This window comes from Moschus berezovskii, chromosome 3 (genome assembly GCF_049115385.1).
Source record: "Moschus berezovskii isolate FMDL1 chromosome 3, NW_MosBer_1.0, whole genome shotgun sequence".
NCBI classification, from domain to species: domain Eukaryota; kingdom Metazoa; phylum Chordata; class Mammalia; order Artiodactyla; family Moschidae; genus Moschus; species Moschus berezovskii.
In genome coordinates this window covers 122,022,913-122,040,412 of record NC_142462.1, presented here as the reverse complement: position 1 = coordinate 122,040,412, position 17,500 = coordinate 122,022,913, and the positions used below count along the sequence as shown (strand labels likewise).

The 17,500-nt window shown below is 49.0% G+C and overlaps 1 non-coding gene across 1 annotated transcript; it reads left to right on the top strand.

The window, feature by feature from the left end:
• Positions 1–14,367: 14,367 nt before the first annotated feature.
• Positions 14,368–14,439, top strand: TRNAC-GCA (transfer RNA cysteine (anticodon GCA)). Its single transcript has one exon. It is a non-coding gene; the product is annotated as a tRNA-Cys (tRNA).
• Positions 14,440–17,500: the final 3,061 nt, after the last annotated feature.

The window sequence follows — 17,500 nt, the reverse complement described above, 5'->3', positions numbered from 1 at the left end:
TTTGGATACTGTGGTTCTATTTGATAATAATAGAGTAATTTTTAAAAGACGAGCGTTTCCTGTTTGCCGTTTTTGTTTGGTCGTAAAAGGGGAGGGGTTGAGGAGGTGGCCGAGGGGCGTGTGCCCCGTGTCAGTGGACAGGTTCCGTTGAGTCCTTTTCTGTGCCGCTTCCTCGTATCGGGTGGCCCAGAGGGCGTGGAGAGGCAGACCTGACGCGTGAATGAGCTGACTGGAGGGTAGAGCCTCCAGCGCACACCATCCCTGCCCGGGTGTCAGAGGACAGTGGGGCTCAGATGGGAGGCAGGGAGAGGGGACAGGTTTGGACGAGGCTGGAAGACCGACAGCAGAAGCTGGACGCTACCCTCAGGACCAGGCAGCCCTCCCGCCTGGCTGGAAACGCAGCTGGTGGAGGTGTGGCTGTGGCCCGGGGCCGAGGAGGGGTGTGGGTAAGGCAAGGGGTGCAGAGGCACCTGGTGCCAATTTGGGAAAACCACAAAAGGCACCAATCAGAACACTTCTCAAGTGTATGTTGCATCGGAGTTACTCTCCTTGGACTCGTTAAAGGCACCAGTGCACCCTCATTGCACTAGGTATTGATTCCAATCGTCCTCCAGTGGGTCTCAGAAAGAAACTTGGGGCGGGTTACTGGCCCACATAGCAATCTACTCTCTCTCTGCTCCTGAGTTTGGCAGGGTTCAGGCCATTTGAAGGGACAGTTCATGGAGGCGAGCAGAGTGCCCGGCTCAGTGGTGGGACCTGGGAAGGCCAGACGTCTGAAGGCAGAGAGCCTGAGAGCCAAGAATTGCTGAAGGTAGAGGACTGAGTCTTGAGTCTGGAAGCAGAGAGCAGAGGATGAGATACTCTTACAGGGTATTCAGAAAGGGGAAGGAAAAGGTTGACTTTGAAGGGGCCATGTGCTTATGTGCTCAGTTGTGTCTGACTCCGACTCCATGGACTGTAGCCTACCAGGCTCCTCTGTCTGTGGAATTCTCTAGGCCAGAATACTGGAGTGGGTTGTTATTTCCTACTCCAGGGGATCTTCCCAACCCAGAGATCAAACCCACATCTCTTGTGTCTCCTGCACTGGCAGGCAAGTTCTTTACCACTCGGGGTCATCAACACCCTCCTTTATAAAGACGCATGAAGGAAGGCGTGAGAGAGGGGACGGGACGGCCAAAGAGCGCAGACTGGAGAGGATGTGAGCTGTTCGTTTACTGAAATTTTCTAAAAAGATGGGAGGACATCAGGGCCAGCAGCCAAAGGCGGGGCAGAGGCCCCGGACTGGCATGAAGGGCTGGAGAGGCAGCCAGTCGGGCCCTGACCTGCAGAACCCGCTGGAGAGTAGATTCAGATCCAGAACAAGTCGTTAGGTTTGTGTGCGGGAAACATTTACGTGCCAAGCCTGTCATAAATGCACGACCAATCTCAGGAGGGGACGGCCTAGACACAGCACGGCTCTGCCTGCAGAGGTGGGATCTGGACTGGAGGATTTCACAGATTTGAGGCAGGACGAAGGCCTTCTGGCTGTAGGTATTCTCGATGGCTGAGGTGTGGGAAGCGGGCCCAGCTGAATCAGGGATCAGTGCCTGATGAACTCCGTGAACTGGAGCAAGGGCTTGTGCAGAGAAACGGAGCCAGACGGGCTGGCTGGGGGTAGACAGTGTTGAGGAGACTGGAGAGTGTGGAGTTTGAACTTAATCTTGTAGGAGATGCCATTGCTGACTGCTGAGCAGGAGAGAGATGGGGGCAGGTGGGTATCAGGGGGCTGCTGCGATGGGGACGGTCCAGAGTCAGACGTGAGGGGGAGCCGGCAGTGGTGAGGATGGGTCTGTGGACGATCTGCTGCTGGGGGTGAGGGGCGTGACAGAGGGAACAAGGATGTTTGACGCCTTGAAGAGATGTGAGCAGAGGTGTTCTGGAGAGGTGGCAAAAGGCCACTGCTGCTCAAAATCTTTACAAGTCTTGGAATTTGAGACCTTGGGGGTGCCTGGGCTATTCAGACCTGATCACGAGACCCCCTCCCCTTCCTTGGCTCTAACCCCTTCCTCATGCTCATTCCTCCTTGCAGCCCAGTGCCCTGGACTCCAGGTGACTCCTCCCTTTTCCCGATTCCTGGACACCCCTGTGATCCCCACTCTCCATCTGCCTGACAGCAGCCACAGACCAGCATCAAACAGAGGGGTCACTACAGTATAGACGGACCTTGGAGTTGAACAGATGTGGATTTAAACATGATAGCTGTGTCACCTTGAACAAGTTAATTAACTGACCATGTCTTCACTTGTGAACTGTGCACCCTAAACCATTGTTCTGAGGCTTAATAACAATAGAGCAAATATGTAGCGAAGATGCTGGCACATTCCAAGGTCTGAATGAAAGTTTGCTAATTTCAGATTAGTTTATGGCTGTGAAAGTCACTCAGTCATGTCTGACTCTTTGTGACCCCAAAGACTGTAACCTGCCAGGCTCTCTGTTCATGGAATTCTCTATGCAAGAATACTGGAGTGGGTTGCCATTCCCTTCTCCAGGGGATCTTCCCAACCCAGGGATCGAACCCAGGTCTCCCGCATTGCAGGCTGACTCTTTACCGTCTGAGCCACCAGGGAAGCGAATGATAGCTTAATTTTAGTAAAAGCAGAAGTTTGGGCAGGTAGTGAGCTGGTGTTGTGTCCTAAAGGAATGAATCTCTGAGAAAGGCAATTTTCCCACCGGCAAGAAAAAGAAAATTACTCTGGTGGAAGGACGTTCAAGTTAAATCACACAGACAACTGTACTTAGTCTTGAAGTGGGAGTGGACAGGGGTTTAAACTCACATCTCGGCCACATGCCAGTGTCTGCAGTGGGTAGGACCCACCTTCCTGGGTAGCGGTACCCCCATGGCACTTCCCCAGGACCTTTAACTTATTAGAAAGCCAGACTCAACTTCCTGAATTGTCGGTTGCCATTGGCCCTGTGGGGTTGTGTGTCCAAGAGGATAACTACCATTTATTGAAGTCCTTTCACTTTTGAAGGTTTTACGCACCTTCTAAGGCCTTATAGCTCGGATGTGTACACCACACGCTCATTTTATAAGTGAAGTGTTTGAGACCCGGAGAGGTTTGGTTGGCCCAGAGTCACACAGCCATCACGTGGCAGAGCCAAGATTTGAACTCAAGCTGTCTTGGCGCCAAAGCCCAAGTGTTTGGCCACGTAACCAAATAACCCGAATGGTTATTGACAAAAGAGAAGTCGGAGCCTCTCTTTTCAAAATTACTCCATTATACCCTCAGATTTTAAAATTTAAGGTACAATCAGGGAGATCCGTATACCGAGCAGAATTTTGGTCTGTGCCAAACGTTTGCCAAAATCACGAATGTAGCAAGAGAGTACAAAAAAAGCATCGTAGGGGCCAGAGAGGCCTTAGGGTCAGGGAGCCCCTGTCTGCAGCTGCGGACATGAAGACAGGGAGGAGTGGGTGGTCGCTGCAGGCCGGCTGGCTCGCCCAGGAGGGGGCGGTGACCGAGCCGGCCGCGGGGCTGGCACTGGAGCGGGCGCTCGGCACCACGCAGACGCCGGACTTATCAGACACCCCTTGTGTGCAGAGCATTGTGCTGGGCTCCATGGAGAAACACAAAAGGATTAGGAAGCCCTGCGCTGCCTTGACAGCACTCAGAACCCACTGGAGACTGCGGCCCAATTCTCCTCCGAGGCCTGTGAAGGCTGAGGGAGACTTTAGGCCGCTGTCAGGGGCAGGAAGGGCCACGCCGCCATCTCTCCCCGACCCTCCTTCCAGGCAGGGTAGCTGTAACGAGCCAGGTGTCTGTGGGGACCTCTCCGGGGGCGGTGTTGTGGCGGCTCCTCAGATTAAGGGATCAAGGACGGAGGCCTCCAGGCCCTCCTGTTGCCAGGGCAACAGTGAGTCAGGCCGAGGCCTCTCCTCGGGCTTTCTGGAAAGCGTTTTCAGCTGCGGAAGCCTTACTGTTTTTGCCGGGCGTCGTGGGGACTTCTAGATGTAGATTTGCAATCAGTTCTGCACTGACCATTTCTCACTGGGTTCCTTGAAATGGGTGTTTTTAGTTAAAACACCAACTAACCCTTCTATTTCTGCTCTCTACCAAACGTAACTCCAGGCTAAAATAATTTTTCAAGCAAGAAAAGACAGGAGGGAAGAAGGAAGGGAGACAAGGAAGGAAGGGAACAGGGAAGGCGGGAGGGCAGAAGGAGAAAGCAAAACACTGAGTCAAAGCAAGGGCTAGGACAGTGAGGGGCCTACCGTGAAAACGTCCAGTCAGAAATCAGAGCTAGCCTTGAGTTTATTAGGCATTAATAGTAATTATCAGTATGATTCACTGGGTCCTACCACGTTCCCAGCACTGTGCTAAGTAAATGCTTTCATTTTCTCTTCTGACATTGTGTGAAATCAGGATGCATAATCCCTCTTACAGATGAAGTTCACAGAGGTGAAGTGATTAGCCCCAGGTCGGTCATGTGGTCAGAATTTAAAGGTAGAGTGGGTGCTGCTAACTGCTGTTGTAGCCCGCCTCCCAGTTTCTTCTTCGTGGATCCTTAATACAGAAGACAAAACAGTCCTTTTTCTCGAATTGCAGCTCTGACTCTCCCGTGGACGCAGCATATAGGTTCTGAAGCCGGCAGACAGGCCAGGCCAGCCCAGCAACCTGGGGACAGCCCTGGGCTCACCAAACATGAAGGCAGAGATGCTGAGCGTCAAGCCAGCCCCCAAGCTTCTGAAGCTCCCCTCTCCTTTGGGGGCTTCGGGAAGAGGCTCAACTGCTCAGGGGAGGAACTCCCTCTCTGTGTGTGTACTTCCACGCTGGGACCTATGAAGCCATTCAGCAGTCAGAAGGAGCTGGGTGGCGGCGGTGAGCACCGGACAGCGCATCTGCTCCGCGATAAAACCGGACTCCTGCCCTGGCTCGTTCGGTTCCGGCTTGCGCTACCTCTTGGGTCCGCACCATTCCTTCTGCTACAACCGAGGAATGAAACTCACTGCTTCTCTTTGTGAAATTATCAAACCAGTTCTCAAAATAACTTGAAGATGATAAGACATGAGCATCACTATTGACCGTTATCTAGAATAAGGAAAAGCTAATTTTTTTTTTTTTTTTTGAGGTGCTACATGGCTTGCCAGATCTTAGTTCCCCAGCCAGGGATTGAACCCGGGCCCCCTGCAGTGGAAGCACCAAATCCTAACCACTGGACCTCCAGGAAATTCCTGAAAAGTTGAATTTTAGTGACAAAATGTGCCAATGAAAATTTTATCCTCACTAGCAATTTTATTTAAATAATGAATAGCGGGACAACAAACTGTTTCCTTCTAGAATCAGTATAGTCTAATAAGCATAAAAGCTTTTTAAGAACTACATTCAATCAATTCTTTGTTTACAAAATACACAAATACGAAAGTTAGGCCCTCAAAGGATTGAAATTCACTGGATTTGAGCTAAATTCAATTAAGAAAATTAAACAGGTTATGAAGCATGACATTTGCTTTTCTTCCACTGAAGGAATTTTCTGCACATCAAGTATACAAATTCTAAAACCTAAGATAAAAAATGGGGTATGTATTATCGTACATGGATTGGTCGTCATCACTGAAAATCGCCTCATTGATTTTGTCCAAAAGCAAATGCAACAAGCTGGTTTGCAAAGCGACACCCTAAACAATTTAATAATAACAAACGTCCAATTAAAGTTATTACTCATTTTCCACTTTATCTTGAATTTATCAATGCCTTACCAAGCCAAAGGTTTGTGACACATTTTGAAATAAGTTTGGGAAAAAATTAAACCTCATGTCTCATAGTACTACTAAAAAAGCAAGTCAACATCCAAGTAATATCAACCTCTAGTATATTTAATTCAAAGGGTAGACATATTGAGAAGAAATAGACACATTTTTCTTGCCCAGATCTGTGCCAGCTCTTCAGAGTCTAGCAATAAGCATAAACTAAACGGCATACAAACATGCTTGGGTGTTCATTTTACCAAAAGGATTAACTTGCCTTAGCATGTTATTGTCATATAACTGACTTTCAGAATTTAATTTACAACACTTTCCCCCCGAAATGAAAATAGCATTGTTGTTTTTTTTTTTTCCTTACTGTAAAGGAAACGTCTTTTATTCCCAAAGAATAAAAACTTATCTCAGAATTGAATGAGCCCATTATTTCTCCAAGAGAAAGTATTAAGTCTCATCCGTAAACGTACCAGAAGAGGTTCATTTTATTTACCACCCAGTAGGAAGACGTGAAGCCATCTCCGCACCTGTGAAATTAAACGGCTTGTTTGGAAGTGTTCCTTTTCTCTCTCTAGAAACTAAATCTATATTTTAGAAACTCTTTCAGAGTCAGGACACAAAATCTTCATCAAATTTATAACGATCAGCCAAGTTTTCTGCACGTCATCTGTCTGTTTTCAAGCTTTTGGTTTTAGCCCCAGAATTCCCTGTTTAAATAAAACCATTTTCAGAAGCTAAATATATAAAATAGTTGGAGGCAGAGGGGCTGGGTTTGGCGGGAGGGGGTGTGTGTGGGGGTGTGGGGGGGGTTGGATGGGCTGCTAAACCCACCTGTTCAGCCCCTCCAGCCTTGGGGGCTGCACTGAGGGGGGTCTCTGAGGAGGAAGCTGCTTTAAACCCCACTCCAAGCCCCCTGTCAAGTTCTGCCAACCCTCTCCCTTGCTTCAGCATTTCCCAGCCTCAATCCAAACTCTGTGTTTAATGTATCCATTGACACATTCCCTGCTTACTCCTTTGATAGCAGGGTTTAAGCTGATTTCTTTCTTTGAGAGTACACCTACACCTCTACCGGAGAAGGAAATGGCAAGCCACTCCAGTATTCTTGCCTGGGAAATCCCATGGGCAGAGGAGCCTGGCAGGCTACAGTCCATGGGGTCACAAGAGTTTTGGATGCGTCTGAGCCACTCAACAGCAACAGCACCTCCCTAGTCTCTATAACCTCTGCGTTACCAGGCAGATGTCCGGATCAGGTTCTGCAGTGAGTTCCTATAAATCTCACCAGAGAAGTCTGGCGGGTTAACACCCACCACGAATTCCTGGAAGGCTGAAGGAAATAGCAGCACAGATGTCCAGAAAAGCCCTGTCAGAAGCTGTAAGGATCCCAGAAGTTATTTTTACAGCCATCACTTACTTCCACTGCAGAGGCCAGGGAGGATCAGGCCAAGTTGCAGCCCAAGGACCTCAGACACACAACCTGACTGCGGGGCAGGGGAGGGGGTGGGCTTTGAGGGTCTCCCTCCTCCAGGCTGTCCTGCGCTCCAGGACGTCCCTGGCATGGGCCCTGGGCAGCCCACATGTACTCGACCTTCTCAAGGGCAGGCTTCAGGTCATCCCCGTGCTGGCTCCAGCATCTGGTCCTCACGTCTGGTCCAAGCGAGGCACTCTACTGTTAGAGTAGAACAGGGAATAAGACACAGATGAAATTGTGCAGGAAAGAAACAAGTAAAATGCACAAATAAAACCCAGAACTTCTGTCCCGTTGGGAGGCAGATGATTTCCTCATTCAAGCTAATCCAAGCCTGTAAAAGATGGCACAGAAAATTTATCCTTCCCTCTGATATCTCAGCCCAAATATCAGGTAGAGTCCCCAGGTCACTGCCTGATCCTCTTAACCAGTCTCAGGGTGGCTTAGGGTGATGACAGAAATCCCTCTGGGCTGCCCTGCCTTTCCAAGGAAGGTCACCCAGCGACCCGATAAGGAATCCAAGGGCAGGCAGGCAGCAGAGCTAGACTGCAGGGGCATGGAGGAGTTGCCATCTCCCTGGCATTCAGGGAGGCCTCCCCCTTTCTGGGGCTGGCTGAGCTGTTAGATTGTCACTCCTGTGTTTGCACAGGACAGCAGCGATTCCAGGGGCAACACGTAACACACACACACACACCGGGACTCCCTGTGTAGAGTTCTCTCCCAATCCCAGGCCCCCAGCCCCTTGAAGACTTCGCTGGGGACCCTCCGAGCCCGCCTGGGCTCCCGAGGGGTACAGCCGCGCCTGTCCTCAGCCTTCCTCTCCGGCCTCCCAGTTCCATCAATCTGGGCCCCGAGGGTCAGCCCCTGTGAAATGGGAACAGACGGCGTCTGTCTCCCCTGGGCTCTGTGAGCGACGCCGCAGGATGATGGAGCCAGGCCTTAATTTAAAAATAAAAAAAAAAAAACACTATATATTTTTATTAAAGATTGGATTTTTATAACTTTAGTTATGTTCTAAATAAATGTGTATTATTTTGTAAACTTAATTCCTAGGGACCTGCATTCTTCAGATTCCTCGGTCGACCCGACCCCTCCCCGCTCACCAGCCGGCCCAGACACCCCGAGCGCGCGCGGGCCACCGCCAGGCCCTGGGCCTCGCTGGGGCGCGGGCGCCACGTGGGACGGCGGCCGGCGCGTGCTGCCCCCTGCCGGCCGGAGCCCGGAGGCCGCCGCGCCGCACCTGGCCGCCCGCGGCCGCTCTAGGACCGCGGGGGCCTCTCGGTGGTGGCGCGGGGCCGCCGTCGCGCGCCCAGGAAGGGGCTGTGCCCGCAGCCCGGGGTCCGCCGCGCGGGAGCGTCTCGCAGGCGCGCCCGGGGACCGGCCCTCCGGGGCCGAAGCCGCCCTGGTTTCCGTGTGTTTCTGCCGCACACGCTCCGGCCGGCCCCCGGGCGTCGCGGGGCGCGTTCTTGGTGCAGATCCGGGCGCTGGCAGCCCGCGGGTGCGGAGGGGAGGCCTCGGCGCTGCGGAGAGCGGGGCGCCGAGCCGCGCGCCACCCCGAGGGCCCCGAGCCGCTCCGAGGAGAGGCGCCGAAAGGCAATCCCCGCGAGCCGCGGGGAACGAAGGAGAAAGGGGTGGCCCCCGCGATGCCCCGGGAATTAAGAGACGCGGACCCTGTCCCGCGCTGCGCTCCGCTTCGCCCGCTTTCCTCCGACTCGAGTCGGTTAAACTAGTGGCAGATGTATTTACACTAGGCGGAGGCGGACCTTGAGAAGCTGACGATGGGCCCCGACTGGTTATTTGTTTGCTTCTTGATGTATTTTCCAATATGTGTAGTTATTTCCCAGAGTTGGCATTGCCCCGTCAAAAGTTATTGGCCTTTTTTTTTTTTTTTAAGGCTTTTGATGTTTGTTACCAAACCGTTCTCCAGGAGGGACACAGGCTCAGCTTCTTGGGTGGAAGGAAGGTTAGGTAGGGTACCGGCTGGCCAAGCTGGGAAACTGGGAAGGTGGTCCCTTTGGCAGGATGGGGGTTGACAATCATCCCACATTTAAGGGCCACATGTGGTTCCCTGTGAGTGATGACCGGGTCAGGCAGTGACTTGGTGACCATGCCCTGGGCCATACTGAGGGGCTGACTCTCAGTGGATGTCAGTGCTTCTGCAACACTGGGCAGCCCCAGGGAGCCTTTAAAAGTGCAGGTCCTCTCTTGCTCTGTGAGTGAAATCCAAAATTCCATCAGGACCCTGCCTGCCTCTCGAGCCCTAGGTTGGGAATCGTATTAGTTCCCTAGGGCTGTGTAACAAAGTACCAGAAACTGAGTGGCTTCACACGACAGAAATTTATTGGCTAAAAGAGTCCCAAATCAAGGTCAGGTGATAGGAGGATTGGTTCTTCCTGTAGGCTCTGAGGGAGACTGTTCCACGCCTCAGTCCTCCCTTCATTGCGGGCAACCCACCGTGTCCCTGGGCCTGTGGACACATCACTCCTGCGTCTGCCCTCACCTGGATTCTCCTTGTGTGTCTTTAGTTCTGTGTCTGTTCGTATAAGGACAATTGTCATGTTAGATAAAGGACTCACCTGGATTCTGTACGACTTCATCCTACTTAACTATCTACAAGGACCCTACTTCCAAGGAGTGCCACATCCAGGTTCCTGAAAGGACAAGGGTTTGAGGGGACGCTGCCCAACCCACAAGAAGCCGTCCCCTCTCCCACAACTCCAGCGTCCTGCCTTCTTTCCATTCCCCTGGCTCAGCCCCCACCCCCTCGCCCATCCTGGACCACCGATGTCCACCTCACGTCCCCTCCTCCTACAGCATATTCTGGAGATGTCACTGCCTTGGAGAAGCTCTCTCGAGCCGCACAGAGGAGGGTTGCCCTCCTGTTCTGTTTTTCGGGCTCCCGGCACTCATCACAAGGACATCTGAGGAAGTGCATGAGTCACAGCGTGTCACTCTCCCGTGGGCCTGCTCCTCCAGAAAGTTGCCCCAGTGACAGCAGGAACCAGGCCGCCTGGGTGAACACTAATAAACCGAAATGTGTGGCCATAGACACTTATATACTGAGCCTCAATTGGACAGGCTGGAGGGGACAGGCCCTGTTGTCAGGCCCACTGAAGAGCCCATCAGGAAGATCTCCGAGGCAGTGGCCCCTGGACCCAAAGGGAGACAGACCTGCATTCAGTGCAGGCTCCACTCCTACCCCGTCAAAACTTACAAGACTTCTGTAGGCTGCCCCCGCCCCACCTCACTGCCCTCTGCTCCTATCTCTGTCTTGACCCTTTATACTGTTCGCATTCCTCCATCCATCCTGCCAAGCCAGCTCCCTCCTTAGGGCCTTGGTGGTCTCTCCCCACAGCCCGGAGTGCTCTGCATCCAAATTTCTACACCCTGGCTTCTTACCATTCAGACTTCAGCTCCAGTTGTCAGTTCCTGATGACCCCATCTCACTACCGCCCCACCCTGTCATCTTCCATCACATCTACCTGCTTTATTTTCCTACAATATTTTCAGTATCTGAAATGATTTTGTTCATTTGTTTGTTTTCCTGTTTGTCATTCTAACCTCTCGGGATATAAGCTCCACGAAGTCAAGGACCTTGTTTGCCTGTTCGCTGCTGAACCCTCAGTGCCAGACTAGAACCCCGAACACCATGGGCGCTTCCCAAGTGTTTGTTGAATGACTAAATGACAGTTAACCCCTGCAGTATCTGTTTTTCCATCTACAAAATGGGTATAATCTGAGCTACTTCATAGGAGATAATAATTGCACCTACCTCAAAGGGAGGATTAGAAGAGTACATGCTGTACGGCCAAAGTAGTAAACACTCAACATATCGGAAACTTTATTGATATTTTAGGTTGACATCCAGCCTAACATGGAGGGGGACCAGAGGGCAGATGTGGTGGTAACTGTTTCAGATCCCCGGAGGAGATTACAGAGGCTGAGTCAGCCCTCCTGTTCTTTCAGGTACCCAACCGTTACTACAAAACGATGGAAGACGTATGGTATTGCAACAGCCCGGAACTTGGACCAAGAGGTCTTGAAATTGAGTGTCCTGGAAGTTTTCTGAGACTGTGCCCTCATCTGCAAAATGGAAATAATTATTCCTTATCAACGCTTAAATGGGTTATATGTAAATTATAATTCATATTTCCCAAATTAGTATCCAGATTTTGTCTTAAAGCAATTATTAATTATATCATAGCAAATGGTATTGTTTGCAATTACTAGAAGGGAATATGCTTAAATTGGTTTTTTTTTCTGATTTTGAAAGTAATACATTATATTGTAGAAAATTTTGAGGATGTAGAAAGTATGAAGATGAAAGTTTTAAAATCTGCCGTACTCCCCACCTGCCTTTTAGTCTTCATCTTTATGCCATGGGATGAACAATGCAAATTTAAATGCATCAGCAAGAACAGTGATGCCAGCAGGCACATGGACTTGGGCATCCCAGCAGGTAGGTTTGCTTCCCGAAAAGCCATGGAAAGTACTTGCTTGATGGAGTCTCAGGAATGACTAGGCGGGAGAAGAGGTCAGGAGGAGGGACTGGTCTTTGAGGCTGTGGCCTGAGAAGGGCATTTAAGTATAGATTAAGAGGCCCTGGTTTGGATTCAGAAATATTTCCACGTCCTTAAAAGAAAAAAAATTTTTTTACATTTCTAGGTAGTTTATGAAAATAAAACATTACTGAAAATATTTTTACATTTGCGATAATGCTGTCATTTAAGACACAATCCCCTGGCTTTAAAAATATCAATGACCTTGTCATTCACTCAGCCTCGCTGTTCCCTTCTTCCCTGCATTGGGGTTTTTTAAACCTCCCTCGGAGATTCTAATGGTGCTTCTCAGGTGGCTGGTGGTAAAGAATCCACCTGTCAGCGCAGGAGATGCAAGAGTCGCAGGTTCGACACCTGGGTCAGGAAGATCCCCCTGCATCGGAAATGGCAACTTACTCCAGTGTTCTTGCCTGGAAAATTCCATGAACAAAAGAGCCTGGCAGACTACAGTCCATGGCATAGAAAAGAGTTGGACATGACTGAGTGACTGAGCACACGCGCGCGCGCACACACACACACAGATTCTAATATGGTCAGGACTGAGAAACATGACAGGGTGTAATTTATGCGTTATTGTGAACTATATGAAATTTAAACAGCTTGTGGGATCTTAGTTCCCCAACTAGGGAGTGAACCGGTGCCCCCTGCAGTGTGAAGTCCTAACCACTGGACTGCCAGGGAAGTCCCAATAGTTTTTGATCATGAGATACAGCATACCTCACTTTAACTACCTGTTTAGTATTGGGCATGTCAGTTTTTATTTGCTTAAAATATTTTAAATAACACTTAAGGGGTCTTATATATCCCTGAACCAACGTTTGTTCATATTTCAGGTTTTTCTAAGGATGGATTCCAACCAAGGAAATTACTACCAAGTCAAAGGGAATTAATTATTTTAACTAATCTCTGGTTTGACACTGCACTTCCACTCAAGAAAGATTGTATACCAATTTACACTACTAGTATAATAATATTAATTTTTTCCTCATTTGGTAGGTGGTAAATGTTATATTTTAATTTACAGTTCTTTGGTCTGAGATCTACCCTGATTCACTGAAAGGAAGCCCAGGTGGCACAGTGGTAAAGAAACTGCCTGCAGTGCAGCAGACTTGCAGGACACTTCCAGAAGTCACAAGTTCAGTCCCTTGGTCAGGAAGATCCCTTGGAGTAGGAGATGGCAATCTGCTCTAGTATTATTGCCTAGAAAACGTCCATGGACAGAGAAGCCTGGCAGGCTACAGCCCGTGGACTCGCAAAGAGTCAGACACAAGTGAGCATGCACCATTAATGCATTGATGGCCTAAGTGGGCCCTTTACACATTAATTTATTTGCAATAGTTTGTGATAAATTACAAAAATATTTTCCCAACTTGCCATTAACCTCCCACTTTTGTTCATATTCCTAAACTCTTCATGTTTATGTAGCCAAAACTACTGATATTTTCTGTTGGAATTTCTTCCATACCTTCCTGCTGTTCAGACATTAGTTAGGTATTCATTTATATTCTCTTCTCCTATATGTTTGGTTTTGTTATACACGATGCTTTAATCCTCTTGGGCTGTGTTTTGATACACAAAAAGAAGGTGCGTTGCTACTTTATTTTTCCCAAATAAACTCTCCCAGTTTGATTTATGTAAATAACCTCTCCTTTCCCGTCTGAATTCACAACTGCTCTGACTCTCGGCAGTAAAGCACGGGATTAAGTGTGTGGGCTCCAGCGCCAGGCGGCCTGAGTTTGCATCCGGCTTACTAATCACGTCTCCTTGGACAGTTTACTGCACATCCCGGGGCCTCAGGTTGCTACGCTCTGCCGCCGCGGTACCGATCACAGCCCTGCGTCAGAGGGTTGTCGTGACCGTCATCACTGCTCAGGCACTTGTGACGATCTTTCATCACGTTTGTAACGTTTTCCCGGTGTCAGGTGTTCTATCCTTCCTTTGTTTTAGATGTTCTAATAATTACAATGGAAAAATCCTCCAGTGTCACTCCTGTTATAATTTTCTCAGCTCCCGTCGCCTATTTCATTTTTGGAAATGAATGGTCTGCCTTGTATTTATTAGGCCTGGTCTTCCGATTACTTCTCAAGGAAGGAGTCTGAGAAAAGGGCACTGCTTGATTTGTCTGGAGGAAGGAGGACCAGCCGAGGTCTGGAGGTTTGGAGGGCGGTGGGAAGAGGAAAGATACACAGCGAAGAGGAGACGGAGGACGAGACCGAAGCGCAAAGGGCAGGTAGAGCAGGACGAACAAGGCCGGCTGGGCTCGGACCCGACCTTGGCAGTGTGGGAATGTTCCGACCCACCTGCGTTTTCTCCTGGTAACCCGAGAGTTGCCCAACCTCTGCACTTCCGGGTCAGAGGGCCTCAACCTCTGCACTTCCGGGTCAGAGGGCCTCAACCTCTGCACTTGTGGGTGTGGGCTGAAGACTGTGACCGAATCAATCTTCCCGCCAACCTGAAGAGGAAGACCGGTTGGATTTCAGAGCAGGAGGACCAGTCTGGAATGACCATGGGTGTTGGAGCCCATGGCGGGGGCTGCGGAGGTTGGCAGGATCTAGATATAGCTACAGCAGCATAAAGGGGTGAGCTGAGACTGTCACTTAAAATCAGGGGGTATAGCTCAGGGGTAGAGCATTTGACTGCAGATCAAGAGGTCCCTGGTTCAAATCCGGGTGCCCCCTTCTGATGCTCCATTTTGGAGTTTCCAGGCTCTAGCAAGCCTGGTGGCATAGTCGATCTTCCTTGGGTCCCTGTAACTCTCCCTGTAGTTCAAACAGTCCCTCCACCCTGAAAACAACACCCACTGACACTTTCCCATCAGAAGGGACATTCCTTCCTGTCTTTGCACTGTCCTTTCATCCCCACAGGAGACCTGTAAGATCAGGATTTGGGGATGACAGGCAATCCAATCGTTTCAGCCCACCAGCCAGGTTGGTTTTCCCAAGGCCAAGGTCTACACCTGTGCTCCCCCCAGAAACGGAATGCAAGCTACATATCTGAATTTACATTTACTAGTAGCCACCTTAAATATTTAAAGTAAAAAAGGGAAGATGGGTGAAGGAGGTCAAAAGGTACAGAATTAGATAAATAAGTCTTGGGGTGCAATGTACAGCATGGTGACTGTGGTCACTAGATTAACAATATTTTATTGTATATTTGAAAGTTGCTAATTGCACTCATCTCACACGCTAGTAAAGTCATGCTCAAAATTCTCCAAGCCAGGCTTCAGCAATATGTGAACCGTGAACTTCCAGATGTTCAAGCAGGTTTTAGAAAAGGCAGAGGCACCAGAGATCAAATTGCCAACATCTGCTGGATCATGGAGAAAGCAAGAGCATTCCAGAAAAACATCTATTTCTGCTTCATTGACTACGCCAAAGCCTTTGACTGTGTGGATCACAATAAACTGTGGAAAATTCTGAAAGAGATGGGAATCCCAGACCACCTGACCTGCCTCTTGAGAAACCTGTATGCCGGTCAGGAAGCAACAGTTAGAACTGGACATGGAACAACAGACTGGTTCCAAATAGGAAAAGGAGTACGTCAAGGTTGTATATTGTCACCCTGCTTATTTAACTTATATGCAGAGTACATCATGAGGAACGCTGGGCTGGAAGAAGCACAAGCTGGAATCAAGATTGCCGGGAGAAATATCAATAACCTCAGATATGCAGATGACACCACCCTTATGGCAGAAAGTGAAGAGGAACTCAAAAGCCTCTTGATGAAAGTGAAAGAGGAGAGTGAAAAGGTTGGCTTGAAGCTCAACATTCAAAAAACTAAGATCATGGCATCTGGTCCCATCACTTCATGGGAAATAGATGGGGAAAAGTGGAAACAGTGTCAGACTTTATTTTGGGGGGCTCCAAAATCACTGAGGATGTTGATTGCAGCCATGAAATTAAAAGACGCTTGCTCCTTGGAAGGAAAGTTATGACCAACCTAGATAGTATATTAAAGAGCAGAGACATTACTTTGCCAACAAAGGTCCATCTAGTCAAGGCTATGGTTTTTCCAGTGGTCATGTATGGATGTGAGAGTTGGACTGTGAAGAAAGCTGATCACCGAAGAATTGATGCTTTTGAACTGTGGTGCTGGAGAAGACTCTTGAGAGTCCCTTGGACTGCAAGGAGATCCAACCAGTCCATTCTGAAGGAGCTTGATCCTGGGTGTTCGTTGGAAGGACTGATGCTAAAGCTGAAACTCCAATAATTTGGCCACCTCATGTGAAGAGTTGACTCACTGGAAAAGACTCTGATGCTGGGAAGGATTGGGGGTGGGAGGAAAAGGGGACGACAGAGAATGAGATGGCTGGATGGCATCACCGACTCGATGGACATGAGTTTGAGTGAACTCTGGGAGTTGGTGATGGACAGGGAGGCCTGGTGTGCTGTGACTCGTGGGGTTGCAAAGAGTCGGTCACGACTGAGCAACTGAACTGAACTGAAGAGAGTAGATCTTGAAAGTTCTCATAACAAGGGGGGAAATGTAACTATGTGAGGTGCCTGATGTTAACTAGATTTATTGTGGTGATCATTTGTCAATATATACATGTATCAAATCATGTTGCACACCTTTGATATTACATTGTATGTCAATTATATCTCATTGAACTGGGGGAAATGTTTTCATAAAAATAAAGTAAAATGACATCAGCAAAATGAATCTCCTTTTGTGGAAGGGGAGTGCTCTGCAACTTGTGGGATCTTCGTTCCCCAACCAGGGAGCAAACCCCCGCACTCTGAAAGTGCCAAGTCCTAACCACTGGGCCACCAAGGAATGCCCCAACCCTCCACATTTTAAAATCCAGTATATCCAAAATATTATCATTTCAGCATATGATCAATATAAAAATTTATAAATGAGGTAAATCTTTGAAATCTGGCTGCAATGTCCTCTTAAGGTACCTGCTCATCTGGACCAGCCAGCTGTGGACTGGGGACAGCTCTGCAGCATGGGAAACCTCGCTGGCTTCTTGCAGTTTTCAAGGAAATGGGGAGCTGGGTGCTGGTCAGGGTCCTAGGAGGCTCCTCTTGCTCTCCAGGGTGTGATGGATGGAAAGAGCCCCAGGGAGGAGCCATTGCCCCACCTTCCTCATCATCACAAGGGAAGTCAGCCAGGAGGAGGGAGGGCTGTTCCCCACAGGTCAGATGTTAAGACTGGGGTCCAAGGCAGCTCTGGGGAGGCATAGGAGACCCACAGGTTTCCAGGTCCCTGGACAGCCTCTTTCAATTGTCTTTTTTCTGCAGACCAATTATGTTTAATGAAAATACTTCTGATTCAGATGCTGGAGTAACTGGTAAGCTCAGAGCAAAGTAGGCTAATTGAAAAGTGTTCTCAGAGACATCCCTGGTAGTCCCATGGTTAAGATGCTATGCTCCCCATGTGTGGGTCACAGGTTCAATCCTTGGTTGGGGAGTTATAACCAGACATGCTACATGGTGTATGGCCAAAGCACAAAAGAAAAATTTTAAAAATATTAAGAAGCACTTTAAAAAGTACCAAGTTGCAATTTTCTTATATTGCAATATATAAACATTTTAGCCACAAAATTTTCACAGGTCTTGTCTTTTTGCTTCCCTTCAAAGTACATTTCTTTAATTTTTTAAATTAATGGCCACTTCATGTGGCATATGGGATCTTATTTCCCAAACCAGGGATTGAAACTTCGTCCCCTGCATTGGAAGCACAGAGAGTCTTAACCACTGAAAAGCCAGGCAAGTCCCTCAAAGTACATTTCTT